The sequence below is a fragment of the Callorhinchus milii genome, unplaced genomic scaffold, assembly GCF_018977255.1.
Source record: "Callorhinchus milii isolate IMCB2004 unplaced genomic scaffold, IMCB_Cmil_1.0 Scaffold1, whole genome shotgun sequence".
In the NCBI taxonomy this organism is placed as follows: Eukaryota; Metazoa; Chordata; class Chondrichthyes; order Chimaeriformes; family Callorhinchidae; genus Callorhinchus; species Callorhinchus milii.
In genome coordinates this window covers 97,918,127-97,936,280 of record NW_024704742.1, presented here as the reverse complement: position 1 = coordinate 97,936,280, position 18,154 = coordinate 97,918,127, and the positions used below count along the sequence as shown (strand labels likewise).

Below are 18,154 nucleotides of genomic sequence, written 5' to 3'. Positions count from 1 at the left end.
TCAAAGAGCCGCCACAGACACGATGGGCTGAATGGCCTCCTTCTGCGCTGTATAATTCTATGATTCTATGAAGGGTGGTTGAGTGAGTGAGTGTTCTATAGGGATGAGGTCAAATGGGCCAAAGCATTTTCTTCATCCAAACGAATCTTGTGATATTGCTTTTTTTTTTGATGTTTCCCTGCACAGCACATTTTTCCTGGACCAGAAAGGAGCTGGTGATTTCCTATCAGCTGGCCTCTATGAATGCTAGATTGTAACTACGTGCTGCAACACATAAGAATGGCACAAAGTATCATCCTACCAGTGATTTATCTGCAATCCATTTCTTCCTAGTGACAGGGCTAAAATTGAGAACTCATCGTGCAAGGATTTGAAGACATATTTTACCAACTAGTTTACATGATTAGAGCTACAAGGTCCGGTCAGTCCTCTTTGCAGTGGAGCTCCTCCTGATTATTAGGACAAGACATCTTTGTGTTGGATTGATCTTAGTACGTGAGACCCTCATCACCCAGATGACTTTAAAGTGTGGAAATAGCTGCCAATTTGCAACACTTTATTTGTGAAAAGCTGCTTAGAGTATATTGTGAAACAGAACCAGCAACAGCAATCGGAGCTCATAGAAACAACAAAGACATGAAAGGTGCTACATAAATGTAAGCTGTAAATTGTAAAAATAGCAACACTGAAGTCTCTGAACTGGCTTTGGGTCCAACCATTGTGCTGAAGGCAGGGTAGAGAGATCTGTTTACACCCAATCAATCTTTAGTAAAATTTGAAAATTGCAAAGTTTCTGAGCAGATACAATGTGATCACACATCAAATCTGTTAAGAAGCATTTTTCACCCCAATGTGTGTTTATTTTGCCTGAAGGATTCACTGCAGACCTACATAAAACTCAAGAACTAAATTTAGATCTTGGCATAACATCAAATCACTCAGGAAACTGCCAGCAAACCGGACAATGGGACGTCTCCACACCCCTTAATCAAAACTGGCTCTAATTGAAAATATCCCGGAGCTTGAGGGAGGGGTGGAATTTGTGAACTCCTATTTATGGAAACAAATGAAGTGTAATTTCAGCTCATTTGTTTTATTAAATAGAGATGTGGCTTTGTTTTTCAGTAAATTCAAGATTTATAACCTTAGAACGCGTGCACTGTAAGCACCACACAGCTTTGGCGCAGGGTGTAACTGCAACTTGCAACAAGATAATTGCAGGCTAGCCAAACTAAGTTGCCCAGTCATTGGGTGACTAGCCGTTCATGTCTTACACAGACAAAGAAGACGCCAAATTATTTTTGGATCCATTGACTAACATATGATTTGTTGATTACAAAACTTTTTGTAGCATTTCACTCTCAGTAATTCATGTCCAGAATGCGTCAAGGTTTATGTTACCATCTCTGGATAACAAATAGCACATCACGTAAGCAAACACTGCAACCTGATGTTTTCTGTTGGAGTTGAACACGGAGATTTTTTGTGTTTCTTTTTCCATCGAGGTTTGTAATCACAATAGCAAAGAAACTGAGTGTAGGCGAAACCTGGCATGACACTTGCAGAGGCTGACAAACTAGTTGCGTTGCAGTGCTATTGTAAATATTCTCTGTCACTATAAAATATGCCATGTTCACCTACACATTACACTTTGCAGTAAATCCTGTGAAGCGCTTGAGATGTCTTCCAGATCGCCGCCTTTCACATCAAGGGAGATGTTTTGAATGTTAAATAATCCTTGCATTTGATATAATGCCTTACCACTTCTTCAAGATGTCTCAAAGTGATTCACAGGAAATACTATAAAGTGTTTGAAATGTGTATTTTGCAGGCAAATGCGGCAGCCAACTTGCACACACCAATGCCTCAAAACAGCCATGGAGTGAGTAACCAATTTTATTTGGAGGACTGTTGGCCAGGACACTCCCTTCTCTTCTAGGAGAAAGGTAAAACGAGTAATATCAAATGTAAGGATTCTTAGGAATATAAAACTGTAGATATTTTTTGATTTTTTTTTAAAAAAGCAGTAAAGAGAAGAGGGGTAGCTCTGGCCAGCAATCCACCAGATGAATTAGCCTTTCACTAAAATAGTTTTACATGTCAAAATTAGGCAGAATTTCAAGTCTTCAGTGTGTTATTTGCACACTATCTCTGTGACTTTTTTAATTCCTACCAACCAACCCGTGCCCTCTGCTCAATAGATAATGGCCTGCTTCATGTTCTACCCGCCCCACCATTAGCGGTCGGGCTTTCAGCTATTTGTCCTCACTCCTTGGAACACTATCCTGAAGTCCCTTTCCCTTTTCCCTTACCGCGCCTCCTTCAAGGTCAGTCTCAAGATCTTCCTCTTTGACCATGCCTTTGGTCATTACCCCCTCCCACCCCACACTCCACCACCTTTGGTCCCCACACCACCCGAGTCCACCCCCCAGCTCGGATGCAAATTCTTGACTGCTCAGTGTCTTGAGACGTACTCCCGACGCAAAAGGCACTATATAAATGCAATTTGTTGTTGTAATGAACTAACTTAACACATTATCAATTGCTGCAAATTACAACCCCTCTGTTCTTTGTGAAGTCTGCCATGATTTTCAGTAAGTTATTGAAGCAATGTGGAGAGATCGTATACATCCTTCATGTACTACCGTATCGGTCACATAACGTACATTCATTTCAACATCTACCCTGATGCAGGCTCGGGTGCCCACATTATGTGGAGAATGTTTTGAGGTACCTGTAGTATCACAATATCCTCCAGCTAAATGTGATTAAAAGCTTTTTTTTCTTTTAAATCAACAATGCATATGAAAATCCATTTCTCATACTCCCTGTAGATTTTCCAAACAAGCCTGAGGGGAAAGATCTGATCTATGATGTTTTTCCCTCAGACTGTGGTGCTCCAGTGCTTCAGTGAAGATTTCTTCACACGTCCTCTGATCCTCTTACAGATGCCGCAGTCATTAATTCTCCAGCCTGACACATTCACCTACAAATACATAGCCCATAGCCTGGCATAGTAAGTTGTTGCCACCAAAATTAATTTGTGTATCGAGATCAACATTATAGACTTAACTGGATTTGCCAGTTGCCAGTTGTTTTTTGGTCGAAGGTTTGTGTACACAAGTCAGCTGCATGTCGAATCTTCTTAGAAATTTGTATGCATTCTACTCCAGCGGCTCCATTCTTGCCTCAGTGGAAAGCTATTCTCACTTAGATGTTGGCCTTTGTAATATGATGTTAACAGTGAAGTAACCAGTGGTGTATTTACAGAGGTGTTGTATATTATAATCCTTGCATCTGATATACCACTTATAATATGAAAACATTTCAAACTATTTCACAGGTGATTGATGTAAGGTGTAGTGACTGTATTTGAAGGTGAATGGGGTAGCCAATTTGAGCACTGCAACATTCTGCAAACAGCATGAAGTGGCTGGCGAATATATTTGTGGACCATTGGCCAGGGCACTTGGAGATAATCCTCTTTCATCTGAAAGATGACACTTCTGATAATACAATGCTTCCCCAGTTCTGCAGTGGAATGCCATCTTAGACTGTGGTCTCAAAGTCCCAATATGGGGTTTAAACCCATAACTGTCCTTCTTACAAACCATGACTGGCAGAAATTTTAGGAAGATTCGACCAAATTGTTCCCCACTTCTCATCTGTGTATTCAACATTCAGTTCAAGGCTCACATTGAACTTAACTAAGATGAGCTCTCCATGATCATACAATGTAATAAAATAATAATAATAATCCTTGCATTTGATATAGCACCTTATCACATCTTTGAGATGTCTGTAAGCGCTTCACAAAATATACTGTAAAGTGAATTGACTCTATATTTTGTGGGTGAAACACAACAGCCAATTGCGCACAGCAGAAGATCCAACTGACAGCAGTGTCCCACAAACAGTCGTGGATTGAGTAACCAAACTATTTTTTTTTTGTGAAGAGATTATTACTCCCGGAAAAGCGATCTGCCAATCAACTAACAACCGGGTTCCTACTTACTGCAAGGTAAACAGAGGCGTGTGGAGTAATGAAACTTGCCCAACATTTTGCCCTCCCTGGGAATCAAATCCAGCTCCTCTCGCTTGCGAGGCGAGTGGTCTAACTACTGAGATACAGGACTCCACGTATTGAATGAAGTTCAGAAACTGATTGCACTTTCTCAAAGTGAAGATTCTTGTGAGGCCATTTCCTGACAAAACCACACAGCATTGGTGTTGAATGGATATGTTGATACCCGATTTCAATAAAATAATTCTCTGTCTTTGAGAGAGAACTTCTGTTGGAAGAAAGGATAGGATTGCAGGGTTCCTGGTTCAAGTAAATGAGCTAGGCTTGAAGCCCTTCTCATCACAAGATCACGGGAGAAATTTAGATCAAAAAGGGCGTTTGGCTCGTTTGATATCATCTTCCAGAATACTCATCCAGTCGCTGGCTCATTTATGCCCATAATATTAAAAATATTCCAGCGTTCTGGCCTCAACCATCCTTTCTGACAAACCATTCCAACGCTTAATTATCCTTTATGCAAATAAATATTTCCTTGTGTCTGTTCTGAAATTGACAATCTCTTGTTCTGCTGCCATGACGCACCTGAAAGGTCTCCATTTTCATTTAGGACAATCCCTTCTTCAACAGAGGTGGGCAAATCTCAGGGTTGTTCCATAGAGGGGAGAAAGTAGGAAAGCTCCACAGAATACGGAATTGGTGGTATATAACCTGCCACATTTACACAGCTGTCCTCTGAATGTCGTATTACGAGTGGAATCTGCCTGCTCTGAATGTATCTCTGGTTCCAATATTCCTCTTTCATCTGCAATGACATGTGATTCTTCCAATTTCCACAACTCTTGTTTCTTCATTGTTTTACATCACCAGAGTTTGCAGTGAAGAACCTTTTAATCTGCTCCCATACATTTGCCATGGAGTCCATCACATCAGGAGATGTGAATCAGCCTCAGGTGATCTCAGCACACTGTTATTTATTAAACTATTAAACTATTAAACTTTAGAACCTCAATCGCCAATGCTTGGTTTTCCTTTTACTGTGTTTTAGATGTTTCTCCACCAGAACTATCTGGTGATCTGACACACAGTGTGCTCTAGAAGATGTTCTGCTAAAACACCCACTCTCTTCCATTTAATTGGAATGCGGTGTAGTCAGTTTGCTTGTTTGTTTGTTTTGTAACTCCATCTCCTCACTTCTGTGACAACAGTCTATTTTTATTCCCATATCTAAACTTTTGTTTCAACATTTCGAGCTTCTCCATTCACTTGGTGAGGTAACGCGGCTAAAGGTCTTTCATTGTGATCAGTGTCTGGTTCTGTCCCTTTATAGATGGATATTTTTTAACGTGAGATAAATAGTGAGCCTGCACATCATTGCTTTCATCTGCTGTTGGTTCAAACATTTGTAAGTCAGTTGATTGTTGCCCAGAGTTTCAGATAATGGTGTGAAAAATGCAATTTGTGATGTGATAGTTAGCAATAAGCAAAGCTATATTACTACAACAGGCTCCCACACGTCACACGCAGGCTGCATAGTACCTGGTCAGACTGCATCTTGATTATAGCACAGAGTCACTGTGACATAAGGGGCTGTCCAGGCCCTAGAGGCAAAGCAGAGGAGAGCAACGAGGATGACCCCGGTGTTAGAGATATGAACTATGAGCAATGATTAGACAAGCTAGGGCTATTCAGACTTGAGAGAAGTCGACTCAGAGGAGACCTGATAGAGGTCTGCAACATTTTAAATGGGTTTGAAAATGTGAACCCAAATCAACACTTTAGCATGCAAGAAGACAGTAGAACAAGAGATCATAGGTTCAGAGTTGTAAAGGGCAATTTCAGGACAGATACCAGGAAGGTTTTCTTTACTCAGAAGGTAATTAACGATTGGAACAGATTGCTTTCACAATCCAAGATGACAGAGACCAAGACACTAGACGTTTAAAAAGCAGCTGACTCTGTGGTGGTGGGGGCGTGGTGGGGAACGGTAGAGTGGATGTTCTGGAAGAATGAGATCCAATCTTGCAATATTGCTGAACATGATTGCCCAATCATCCCAGGAGCATCCTATAGCTGTTACAGACTGTGGAGTCCTGTAGCTCAGTGGTTAGAGCACTCGCTTTGGAAGCGAGAGACCCGAGTTCAATTCCAGGCAGGGCGAAACCTTGGGCAAGTTTCCTTACTCCACACGCCTAATAATAATCCCTCCAAAACCAAAAACAATAATAAATTGGTCATTTTCAATCTACGACTATTTGTGGGACATTGCTGTGCGCAATTGGCTGCCGCGTTCGCCCACAAATATACAGTCAATTCACTTTGCAGTGTGTTCTGTGAAGCGCTTTGGGACGTCCTCCCGATCTGAAAAGCGCTATATCAAATGCAAGGATTATTATTTTTCATTATATCACGGGATACCAGTTTAGCTCAGATTTAGTTAAAACAGCATCCTTTGAAGCAGCACTACAATTTTGGTAATGTGATAATTATTACATCACACGTCACATTTTTCGTTGAGTTGGTTTGACACGCCCGATGCTTGCACTGTGAATGGCTTTCTTCTGTTCTGAAACTTCTATGATTTTACAATTTCAACCAACACAACTCTGAGATTTTTGCAGCAGTTCAATGTCATTGTGCCTGCCTGATGCTCACATTTGCCATTGATTTTTGTCCAAACTAAATGATATGAATCATAAAATGTTGGAAATTGCGTGCAAGTTTCACTGTACATATTATATGTATTGATCAGCTATACCCTTACCCACAATCAATGAAATAACTTTGCGTAATCCTGCAATTCATGTGCAACAAATTGTCTGCACTGAAAAAGCAGCAGAACAGCTCACACTGAAGAATTCCATTCTGCAGGACACCGGAAGACAGTCATTTCTTACATGCTCAGATAGTTTTTGAAGATTTCTTTGTAACTGATTTGTAAAAGCTGTCAAAACATTGCATCGAGAAATTTAACCCATACTTTTGGCATTAAAAATCTGGTTGCTTTTACTTGAAGTGTCTGATTTCTTGCCTTCAGTTCAAATACTTAGCTCTCAGTTTCCATGGGTACTGTAATTTGTGTCAAAATAGCTTCAGCTATTTTTATTGTTGTTTCAACTTGAATATTGGCCTCTTATAAACATATGAAATATCTCCTCACTCTTTGAAAAGATACTTTTCACTCTTTGAAGAGATACTTTATATGTTAAAAGCAGGTCAATATTTAAGTTGAAATAACAATAAAAATGATTGAAGTTGCTTTTACACAGACTTGATGGAAGCAAGCTGCTGGCCACCTCTATATGCGCTGATCTTCACTATATCCAAACTTGGCTCCTACACAGGTATTCATTACTCTTGACCACAATTACCTGTGAAGTGCTTTGACACCTTGCAAGAAAAGCATTATATCAAATGCAAGGATTAATATTTTAGATGGTACGATTACAGTCATTCCCTGGTACGTGTTATGTGAAAACATAACAAATCCCAGATGGTGTCTTGACCTCAAGGTTGATTTCAAGGTCCTCACTCGCACCTACAAATCCATCCACACCCTCGCACTTCCATATCATTCCAATCACCACCTATCCAACTTTTCTGCTCGCTGCATCCGCTCAGCTCCCTCTTACCTGGGTGCCCCAGCATTATGAGAGTCCGAGCCTTCAACTCTTACAACAACAACAACTTGGATTTACATAGTGCCCTCCACGCTGGACGCCGTCTCAGAGCGCTTCACAGTAATGGATCCCGGGGCTGAGCCAGGGGGATGGGGAGGAAGATGACCAAAGACCCGGTCAAACAGAAAGGTCTTCAGCAAAGACCTGAAAATAGGAAGAGAGGGGGTGAGGCGAAGGGAGTGAGGAAGGGAGTTCCAGAGCCTCGGGGCATAGTGGCTGAAGGCACAGCCACCGAGAGTGGAGTGGAGTACTCGGGGTACAAGAAGGAGGCCAGACCCGGAGGAACAAAGGCAACGGGTACTATTTTGAGGAGAGAGGAGGTCAGAGAGGTAGGGGGGTGCAGAGAAGTGGAGGGATTTGAATATAAGGGTGAGGATCTTGAAGTCGATCCTCTCTGGGACAGGTAGCCAGTGCAGTCTGGCAAGGACTGGGGTGATCGGGGAGCGGAGTTTGGTGCGGGTGAGAATGCGGGCGGCAGAGTTTTGAATAATCTGGATTTTATGGATGGTAGTGGATGGGAGACTGGCGAGGAGGGCGTTAGAATAGTCCAGTTAAGAAGTGACACCCTTCACCTCTAGAACTCACTCTCTCTGCCCTTTCTTCTCACCTCCTCTCTTCTGTCTTTAAGTCTTGAATCAAACCCTATCTCTGTATGACACTGTGGTCACCTTCTCAAGCCTATACCTTGCTCATTGTCCAACTCTATCTTTGTAAAGCGATCCAAGACATTACCCTACCTGAAGGTTGCTATATTGTTGTTGTAGTCTCACTGCCTGAGCTACTGGAGGACTATCAGCAGGTCTGAAGCTCTAGCCTCAGCATAGGCCACTGACAGCAGGGAAGATATTTGTCAATGTCTACAAGAAAGATAAAGCTGCTGACAACTTTGGTTTGCCATTGCTGCTCAGTAATAATGTTGTTGAGGTAATGGAAGGATGGTTGGGTGGGTATTCTGAATGGATGCAATGAAATAGACAGGAGGGCCTTCTTTATCCAAACCTTTCTCATGATCTTATGATCCCTTGCCAGGAATACATGACTGTAGTTAACTGTGACGGAGTGTCAGGTTGGCTTCTTCCTGTCAAAGCATGAAAAGAAGAGCTTAAAAAAAGGCCTTGAACTTGAAAGAAAAGTGGAACTGAGCTCCTCTAAAGAAGACCTGCAGCTTACTGAATATTGTCAGATACCGCAGCAGATAAAATCTCCACAATAAACGTGGAAACAATGCAGCTTGACAAAATAAAGCATTTCATTCAAAGTCAGCTACCTGTGCTTGCCTGTGTTATCCCTGTGAATAGTATGGCCCAATCTCAACACCAAACTATGTAACAGTTTCCTCATCTCATTTTAAGAGTATCTCAGCACCATAGGAATTGAAAACTATCTTGCCATGGTTGGTATTATAGTGAACATGCGGTTGTTGTAAAGGCAGAAAAATAATTAGTCTCCCCCAGTGCCACTAATGACTATTGAATCTTTTGACAGCGTGTCGGTCGATGTCACAATTACACCCAGTGGTAATATCACTTGTCAATCCTTCCCTCAAATATTATTTTCTCACCATCTTTTTGTTACCTTCCTTCATCTTTTATTTTCATGGTCTGGAGAAAAAGCGAAACAGATTAACCCTCTGAGTCCTGCCAGACATCCAGTGTTTAGCTTTTTAAAGCCACTTGGCTTTTCCTTCACATAACGTTAGCAGAAATGAGCTTTGGTTTCAGAAACTTGCAAGTTGCAGGAAGAGAAGGTTACACTCGCATTGAGAAAATAAAGACAAGGAAGTTTAAAACTGGGAGACATTGAGGGCTAGAGGAGAGAGAAGGATATCTTTTCTCACAACAAAAACAGAAGTCGCTGGAAATTGAGTTCTGAGGCAGGGTCATGGACCGAAAACATTGACTCACTTTCTTTTCTCCATAGATGCTGCCTGACCTGCTGAGTGTTCCCAGCAACTTCTGTTTATGTTTTCAGATTTCCAGTATCTGCAGTATTTTGCGTTTTATCTTTTCTCATAATGTGTTCAGGGCTGTGAGAGAGACACTAAAAGAGCGTCCCCAGTTATGCAAGCAGCATTTAAGCTTGGATATTCAAATCTCTAAACACATGAGCAACATAATGAGAAAGAATACAGCATGCAATTCGAGTATTATTCAAGTATTAATGAGTATTACAGTATTACTTGTGAATACTCAAATTGCATGAGTTGGATTACACACAGAGTGATCACAGTTTGGCTGTATAAAATTTACGAATTCTCTGATGCTTGTTAGATTCTGCCCAACTGTCCAACCATCTGTGGGACAGTGGAAGTCTCGCTGACTGTTGAGCAGCTGCCTCCTGTAACTGGAGGCACAATGACAATGATTTTTTTTGATTCATGTTTGTGCCTGTATATATGTTTGTGTGTATTTGTGGGCATGTATGTGTGTGTGTGTGTGCGTGTGTGTAGGCGTGTGTGAATCTGTGTGCGTCTGAATGCTTCTACGTGATTAAGTGTGATCCATGTGTACCTAGTGTCTGCATGAGCGTATTTGTGTTTGTGTCTGTGTGTGCATGCCCATGTATGTGAGCAATGGGACATTTTCTTCACAATTTGTTCAACTGTAACATGGGTGGAACTATTTGTTTAAAAATACAATTTAAAACCATCACATGCGTCTTTCTCCTTCAGATGTTCATTAAGCAGCTGGGCATTTCCAATACCTTCTGGTTTTATTTCAGATTGCCAGGGTATTTTATTTTGTTTCTATGGGAAAGTGTTTAAAACATGATCTTGCTGGATGTTTGGATCATGTTCCTGATGCTAACCTGCTGACTCTTTATCCCTCTCCTCAGACTGTAATTGCCATGTTCTCTTTGGGTATGGTAACCGCTTTGTGTAGATTTTCACTGGAGGTGTCTATGTCTATTCTACTCAGACTTTTTACTTTCTCAGTTTTAACTAAGGATTCTCCTGATTTGTTTTGGTTAAGAACATATGAGCACAGTGTAAGACTGGGTCATTTAGTCCATTGAGTCTGCTCTGTCATTTAAATTTTGCCAGAACCTTTAATACCATTTGCCTGCCTTTGCTGTATATTTCACTAAACCTTTATTTCCAGAGTATCTGTGTACCTATCTCATACACATCCCAATTGATTCTGGTTCTATTTAATGGATGATGAGGATCGACTGTTTCTCCAATGTTTGAAGTAAATATGGCCTAAAATCTGTCATTTTTTATACAGACATTGTTTTTTAATGTGACATTGTTTATGTTTTACAGCTTGTTTTTATTACCCCATTTTTCAATCAGCAGCACTTTATCCTTCTACACACCACATCTATTAATCACACACGGCATGGAAATGAGCTCAAAATGAGTTTGTGGTGTGTCTGAATGACGCATGAGGCAAAGGCAAGGGACAGAAACAGCCCTGGGTCCTTCAGAATGTGATGCAGTCCTTCATGTCTCTCAGAGGCAGATCAGCAATGTAGTAAAGATCCGGAGAAAAGAAAGAAAAGGCAACTTTACTAGCTCTGAACTCTAGATAATGTGCCAGTTATTCATATATAAGGAGGGTTGATTAGCTGCTAACAAAAAGGCCAAAGTCACTTCCAAAATTTAGCTAAGTACAACCAACAAATAAAATATACACTTTGAAGCAAAGAAGAAAGTAATAACACTGAGCACAGTGGAATGACCTCACCGTCCATTGTCCAGGGAGGTGGGGCAGGTTTGTTAATTGACCCATGTACAAACAGAAAGGTTGTAAGAGCTGTTGCATTTGTGGGTAAGAGCAACATTCTCAGTGTAAGGGATACAAATATCAAGCTGGAAGTTATTTCCCCAGGTTTTTTGGGGGGTTAGCCAGGGGATCTGACACATGCAGAAACCTGTCTCCATGCTTAAGAGTCTCCAAACCAAACTACTGAGTCTCCAAACCAAATTGAGAATTCCATGCATCCCACCTGCATATGGGAATTCCAGAGATAGATTGTTGGAATGGAATACGCAATCTCTCCCTGGAGGGACACATCCTGTTTACTTAATTCTGGAAAGTATTTGGGGCAGGTTGGCTCGAGCTCATTTCAAATACAGCCATATTTTCAGCAATGGGAGCCCAAGCCCTAAACAGTAGGACAAGTTCCATGCGCACGATTATACACTACAATAGAATTTACATTTCTGTAGCGCCTTTGATGTCTCAAAGTGTTTTATTTCGTCTCTTAATATTTAAAGCGACTATGGACTTTATTGAGTTAAAAGTTAGTGACTGATCAAATGACCAGGCGATCATTTGTTACGTTTTTTTTGTTAGCGTTTCTTAGCATTTATGTTCTTAACATTTCTTATATTCTTATAGGAACATTTTGGGATATAGTACATAGATAGTTTGGGACATATGTGCATGCAACTACCAGTAAGGTAGCAGGCAAACTAGGTGGACCTTGGTCTTTTTTCATCTAGCATTTCTTATATTCATATGTTCTTATTTGTTGGCAATCTTTGTATATACTGTAGTCTTAAGTGATGATACTGGTCTTTTTCTAAAGAAAAATAATAATAATCCTTACATTTTATATAGCGCCTTACATGTTAGAAGGGCATCTCAAAACATTTCTCAGGATACACTATAATGTGTATTTGCAGTGAGTGTCTATTTTGTCGGTGAATGTAGTGTGAAGCGTAGTGACTGTGTATTTTGTAGGCAAATGTAGCAGGCAATATGCACATAGCAATGTCCCACAAACAGCCATGAAGTAAATGACCAATTTTATTTGGGGATTTGTTGGCTCGTAAAGCAGGAAAAACTCCCTTCTACTTTTGCCATGGGATCTTCAACATCCATCTAAGCAGACAGAAAGTATCCCTGTTAGAGCTCAGACATCCTGTCCATCACTATGCACCAGTGAAGGGGATAAGTAAAACAGTTAGAATAACGTATAAAGTATATGACAATGTAGATTTTATAAGCAGAAGGAGAAAATCTGGATAGTGCTACTGCCAAAATTAATTTCACAACATCACAGGCCAAGAACAGTAACATGCCATGGAGGTCACACTGATTTAATCTCTGAGGAGACTTCAAGAAACTGGTGCATTTTTGGCTCATATGATTTCAGATGGTACATTTGATACCTAGTACTAAAACCTCTCAAAGAAGTCAAAATGTGCCATCTGCGATTCCTGTCCCCTGAGGCTCATTAAGCTCTGAGATTTGTATAAAGATTTCCACTTGCCACATTTTAGTTTTGAAAAATTACCCTCTTCTGTCACATCTCAGGAAAACAATTAGAAAACTAGTCAGATAAGGAATAATATAAATGGGTATGAGGAAAGTGCAGGGAATTGGGATGAGAGCATTTTATATAAAAATAGTAATCCTTGCATTTGATATAGTGCTTCATAACATTGTTGAAATGTCTCAAAGCACTTTACAGGATTTACTTGTAAAGTGTAGTGACTATGTACTTGAAGGCGAACATGACAGCCAATTTGTGGACAGCAATGTGCCACAAACAGCCATGAACTGAATGACTAAGTTATCTGATGATTGTTGGCCAAGATACTGGTAGAAACTCCTTTTTCTTTTCGAATAATGCATTGGGATCTTTTACGTTCACTTGAATGGACAGATAGGACTTCGGTTTAGTGTCTAATACGAAAGGCGGCAACTCTGACAATGTAGTGCTTCCCCAACATTGAATTGGAGTGTCAGCCTAAACTGTAAGTTCAAAGTCTCTCAGCGGAGCTTGAACCCACAACCTTCTGACTGAGAGGCAAGAATGCCAACAACAGAGCCAGACTGATATCCATTTAATGGATTGATACACGTTCTTTTCAATATTTCACCACCAATTTTCTTCTGTCCGTTTCTCTCCTGGACACAATGTTTAATTAACTCATTCTACTATGTTTCTACTTATGGTTCTAAAGGTAGCAGCCCCCTTTTCCATACTGTACTGAAGTGGCCATTAATCATGTGTGAAGCTGCACAGTAGGGTTAAAATAGCACTACTGATGAAAGCAACAACCACAACCACAACAAAATTACATTTGTTTAGCACCTTTCAAGTCAGGTGGATGTCCCAAGGCACTGAACAGTCAATGTTTCGGACCCGAGCTGGGAGTCAGGATCGGGGAGGGTGGAGGGCAGGGGGGAAAGCAGGAAGTTCGAAAGCACGGTCGAAGAGTTAGGGTCTTGAGATGGGTCTTGAAGGAGGCAAGGGAGGAGCCAAGGCAGAGGGCCTGTGGGATGGAGTTCCAGAAGGTAGAGGTAGAGTGGCAGAAGACCCACCCGCTCGCCAATTGTGAGGCAGGCAAGGAGGGGGACGTGAAGCAGGTCAGAGCTCGCTGAATGGAGGGAGCGGGCAGGATGGTAAGGGGTTAGGATGTCACAGAGGTAGGGCTGAGCAAGGCCATGAAGGGCTTTTAAGGTGAGGACCAGGATCTTGAACTGTATCCTTTGAGTGATGGGAAGCCAGTGGAGTTAGGCGAGGATGAGGGTGATCGGGTCACGGAGCCTGGTGCAGGAGAAGACATGGCATGCAGAGTTCTGGATGATCTGCAGCCTACAGAGGGAGGAGTTGGGGACGACAACAAGTAGGGAGTTTGCATAGTCAGGCCTCGAAAGCAACAACAACAACAACAAGATTTCATTTATAGAGCGCCTTTCACGTCGGGAGGACGTCCCAAGGCACTGGACAGTTGAGTCGGGACCCGAGCAGGGGGGAAATGGTCAGGGTGAGGGGAGGGAAGCGAGGGAGCGAGGAGGGGGTAGAGAGTCGAGAGGGGAGCCGAAGGCACGGTTGAAGGGAAAGCAGTAGTGTTACTGGGTGCTTCACCGCCAGAAAATGTACCAACTCAAAGACATTTGACAGTACAGTGCTTTGAGACAGTTTCATTTTCAACTCCGTTTTCAGTAGGAAATCCACTCTCCGAATTCAACCCCTAGCCTCTCCACAATCATTGGGAGCTGAGCTTTCAGTCTCTACACACTACGCTCTGGAATTCCCTGCTTCTACCCCTCTGCCATGTCCCCTCTTTATCTGTCTTTAAATCCCATTTTAATAATATAATAATAATCCTTGCATTTGATATAGTGCTTTATCATGTCTTCGAGACAACTCAAAGCGCTTCACAGAATATACAGTAAAGTGAATTGACTGTATATTTTGTGGGTGAAACATGGCAGCCAATTGCAATGTCCCACAAACAGTCTTGGATTGAGTGACCAATTTTTTTAAAAAGGGATTATTAACCCTTTAAGAAAGGCAATTATTAACCCTTTAAGAAAGGCAATAGCCCCTGGAAAGGCAATCCGCCAATTGACTAAAAACCGGATTACTACTTATTGCTAGGTAAACAGAGGTGTGTGGACAAAGGAGGTTTGCTCAACATTTCGCCCTGCCTTTTCGACCATGTCTACCATCACCTCCTACTCCTCCTTTCTCATTGCTCGGAAGACCTTCCTCTTCGACCGTGCCTACGGTCACCTCCACCTGTCTCAGTGCCATGCTCCACCACTGTCAAGCACTCTGAGACCCAGCTCTGCGTGAGGGGCGCTATATAGAAGCTGTTGTTGTTGTGGTGAAACCTCATCACTGTGAATCACTCCAGGATGTTATCTTACATGAAGGGTGCTACATAAATGCAAGTTGTCGTTGTTGTTGGCATGAAGCCAAAGACTTGTAATTAAGAGTGATGTATATATAGGGTATTCCCTACTGAAAATGGAGTGTGTGGAGGGATGCTTTTTCCATCACTGAGGCACAAGTAAAGTTGCTGTTTATATCAACTCCAGCTAGTGTTGGCAGCCCATTTAGGCACAAGTCACTTCAGCCGAGGCTAATCCAACCTCACCTGAAGTCCACGGCATCTCCAGCAGGGGGCACTAGATAGCCATCAGAAATGGTAAACATGGCGGATTGTCCCTTCTCTAACCCAGGCGTTGAGGCCATTTGTAAGACCCTCACTGGCAGCCAATTGCAGCTAACTTAGCGCAGACCAGGAATTGAACCTGGGATCTTTTCAGTCTGTAATACTCAGCTGCTGCTCACTGCATAAACTCACTGATCCACCAGGGAAGCGACATTGATACATTTTACAGAGCATGATAGTGTACCAATGGCTCAGTGCACATTGCATCCCTACTGTGTAAATACCAATAGCAAATGCAAATTGAACAACAATTTGCATTTATATAGGACCCTCCATGCAGGATAGCATCGCGGAGTACTGCACAATGGCGAGTGCGGGAGTAGAGTGGTTACGACATTTGCAGAAGGCTGCAGTGCCCTGAGCAGCCTGCTCACTCTAAGCTCAGACCACTAACGTCTCTGCTCCACAGAGTATGAGCCGTCCCCTGCTGCCAATGTTAGTAAATTCACCAATGACCGGAAAATCGCCCCTGAAATGCATTCAGGAGAGAAGCAGGAGAGGAAACATAACAGAGAAAATTGGCAAGGAAACGAATCAAAGAGAACAAGCAGCAACAAGCCCAAAGTGAGCACTACCATTACACCGCCAAGTGCTACTAATGTGCCATTTGTGAAACAGTGAGCTGCATAAAAGAGCAAGTGACAACTACTTCAGAATGAAGCTCCTGTTAAATGGTCACCTATATCCAACAACTCAACTTAATCCCCAGGAGAAAGCTAAGATGCCTTGACAGAAAGCAACCCCGAGTCATTTCTGTTTAAGGAATAAGGCAGAAGTCTAGTTCATCTTGTGTATTCATTTATCACTCTGACTAAAAGCATTTCTGTAAAACTGAGTTGATACGTGACATCCTGAACAGTATTTTTAAGTTCTGGTCACATCAACTTCTATTCACACACCTATATCACCACAAAGCTATCATTCCTGGACCAACACTCAGTTTTAATCCCACAGGAATGCTAATCAGGGCTAGAAATCAATACTATTTATCTCCAGGCCGAACCTCAGATTTATCATGTTCCATCTTCGATGTAGATGAGAATTTATTTTCATATGTTTAAAGTTTATATTTTCTTCCCCAAAACTGTAAACCTATCAGTAATATGTTTTGATGTACAAGTGTGTAGAGGGATCTGAGTGGGTCAAATTGAGCTGTAACTTTCCTGGGATGGAAAGAATTTAGATCAAAGAAATCATGCTCATGTTCTGGTCATCATGACATAAGGGTCACTCAGGCCTTGAGAGCAATGAGGCTGATCCCCCGTGTTGGAGAGAGATGAGCTATAAAGAACAACTGGATAAGCAACAGCTTTTCAGCCTTGAATGGGACAACAACAATTTATATTTACACAGTGCCTTTCACACCAGGAAGATATCACAAAGCGCTTCTCACAACTGATTGGGAGCCTGAGCTGGTGGGTGGGGGGGAGGGAAAGAGAGGCTGGAGCTTTGGGGGGAAGGTGATGGAGTTTGAAGGCAGCTTGGGTGGGGAGCAGGTGTGGGGACTCATAAATGAAGGTCATGCGAGCAGGGGCACAATGGCTGCTGATGGTAGGATAGAGCAGCAGGGATACAAGGCAGTGCAGAATTTACTTAGCAGAGAGAACACCAGGGGCACTGTGACAGGAGAGCGCAGAGGTGAGGTGAGGCCATGGAAGCATTACAAATCGAGGACGAGAATGTTTAAATTTGATCTGCTGGGGACGAAGAATCAGTAGAGTCAAATGATGGAAATGATGGCCTCAACAAGCCTGGTGCAGCAGATGACATGGACTGAATTATGGATGGTTTACAGCTTGTGCATGGAGGAGCTAGGAAGTTATTTGAATAGACTTGAACAACGCCTTGGGAGGTCCTTCTGACATGAAAGGTGCTAAGTGTAATCTGTTGTTAAATAGTCGAGCCCGGATATGAGAAAGGTATGGATGAGGGTGTCAGCAGCCTGGAGGTGGTAGGAGAGATAGTGGTAGTCCTGGGTGATATTATGGAGGTGAGGGAAGGCAAAGCGAGTGAGAGTCCAGATGTAGGGAGTTGGCTGTCATCCCAGGCAACAACAACAAAATTACATTTATAGAGCGCCTTTCATGTCGGTAGGACATCCCAAAGCGCTGAACAATCAGGTGTTGGAGCCCGAGCATGGGGAGGGGTGGTGTAGGGGTGAGGGAAGGTAGAGAGGTGGGAGGGAGACCAAAGGCACGGTCGAAGAGAAGGGTCTTGAGACCGACCTTGAAGGAGGCAAGGGAGGAATCGAGGTGAAGGGATCTTGGGATGGAGTTCCAAAGTGCGGGGGCAGAGAGGCTGAAAGCCCGGCCTAGGGTAGGTCGGGCAGGAGACATGGTGCAGGCAGGAAGCCCGATTAACGGAGGGAGTAGGCAGGTTGGTGGGAAGTCAGCAGGTCAGAGAGGTAGAAGGGGGCAAGGCCATGGATGGCTTTAAAGGTGAGGATGATGATCTTAAACTCGATCCTCTGGGGGATGGGGAAACCAGTGGAGTCGGGCGAGGGTGGGAGTGATGGGGTCACGGAGCCTG

General features: G+C 42.5%; 1 non-coding gene across 1 annotated transcript; it reads left to right on the top strand.

Annotated features, from left to right (window-relative positions):
- The first annotated feature begins 6,110 nt into the window (after positions 1 to 6,110).
- Positions 6,111 to 6,182, top strand: trnap-ugg. The gene has a single exon. It is a non-coding gene; the product is annotated as a tRNA-Pro (tRNA).
- Positions 6,183 to 18,154: the final 11,972 nt, after the last annotated feature.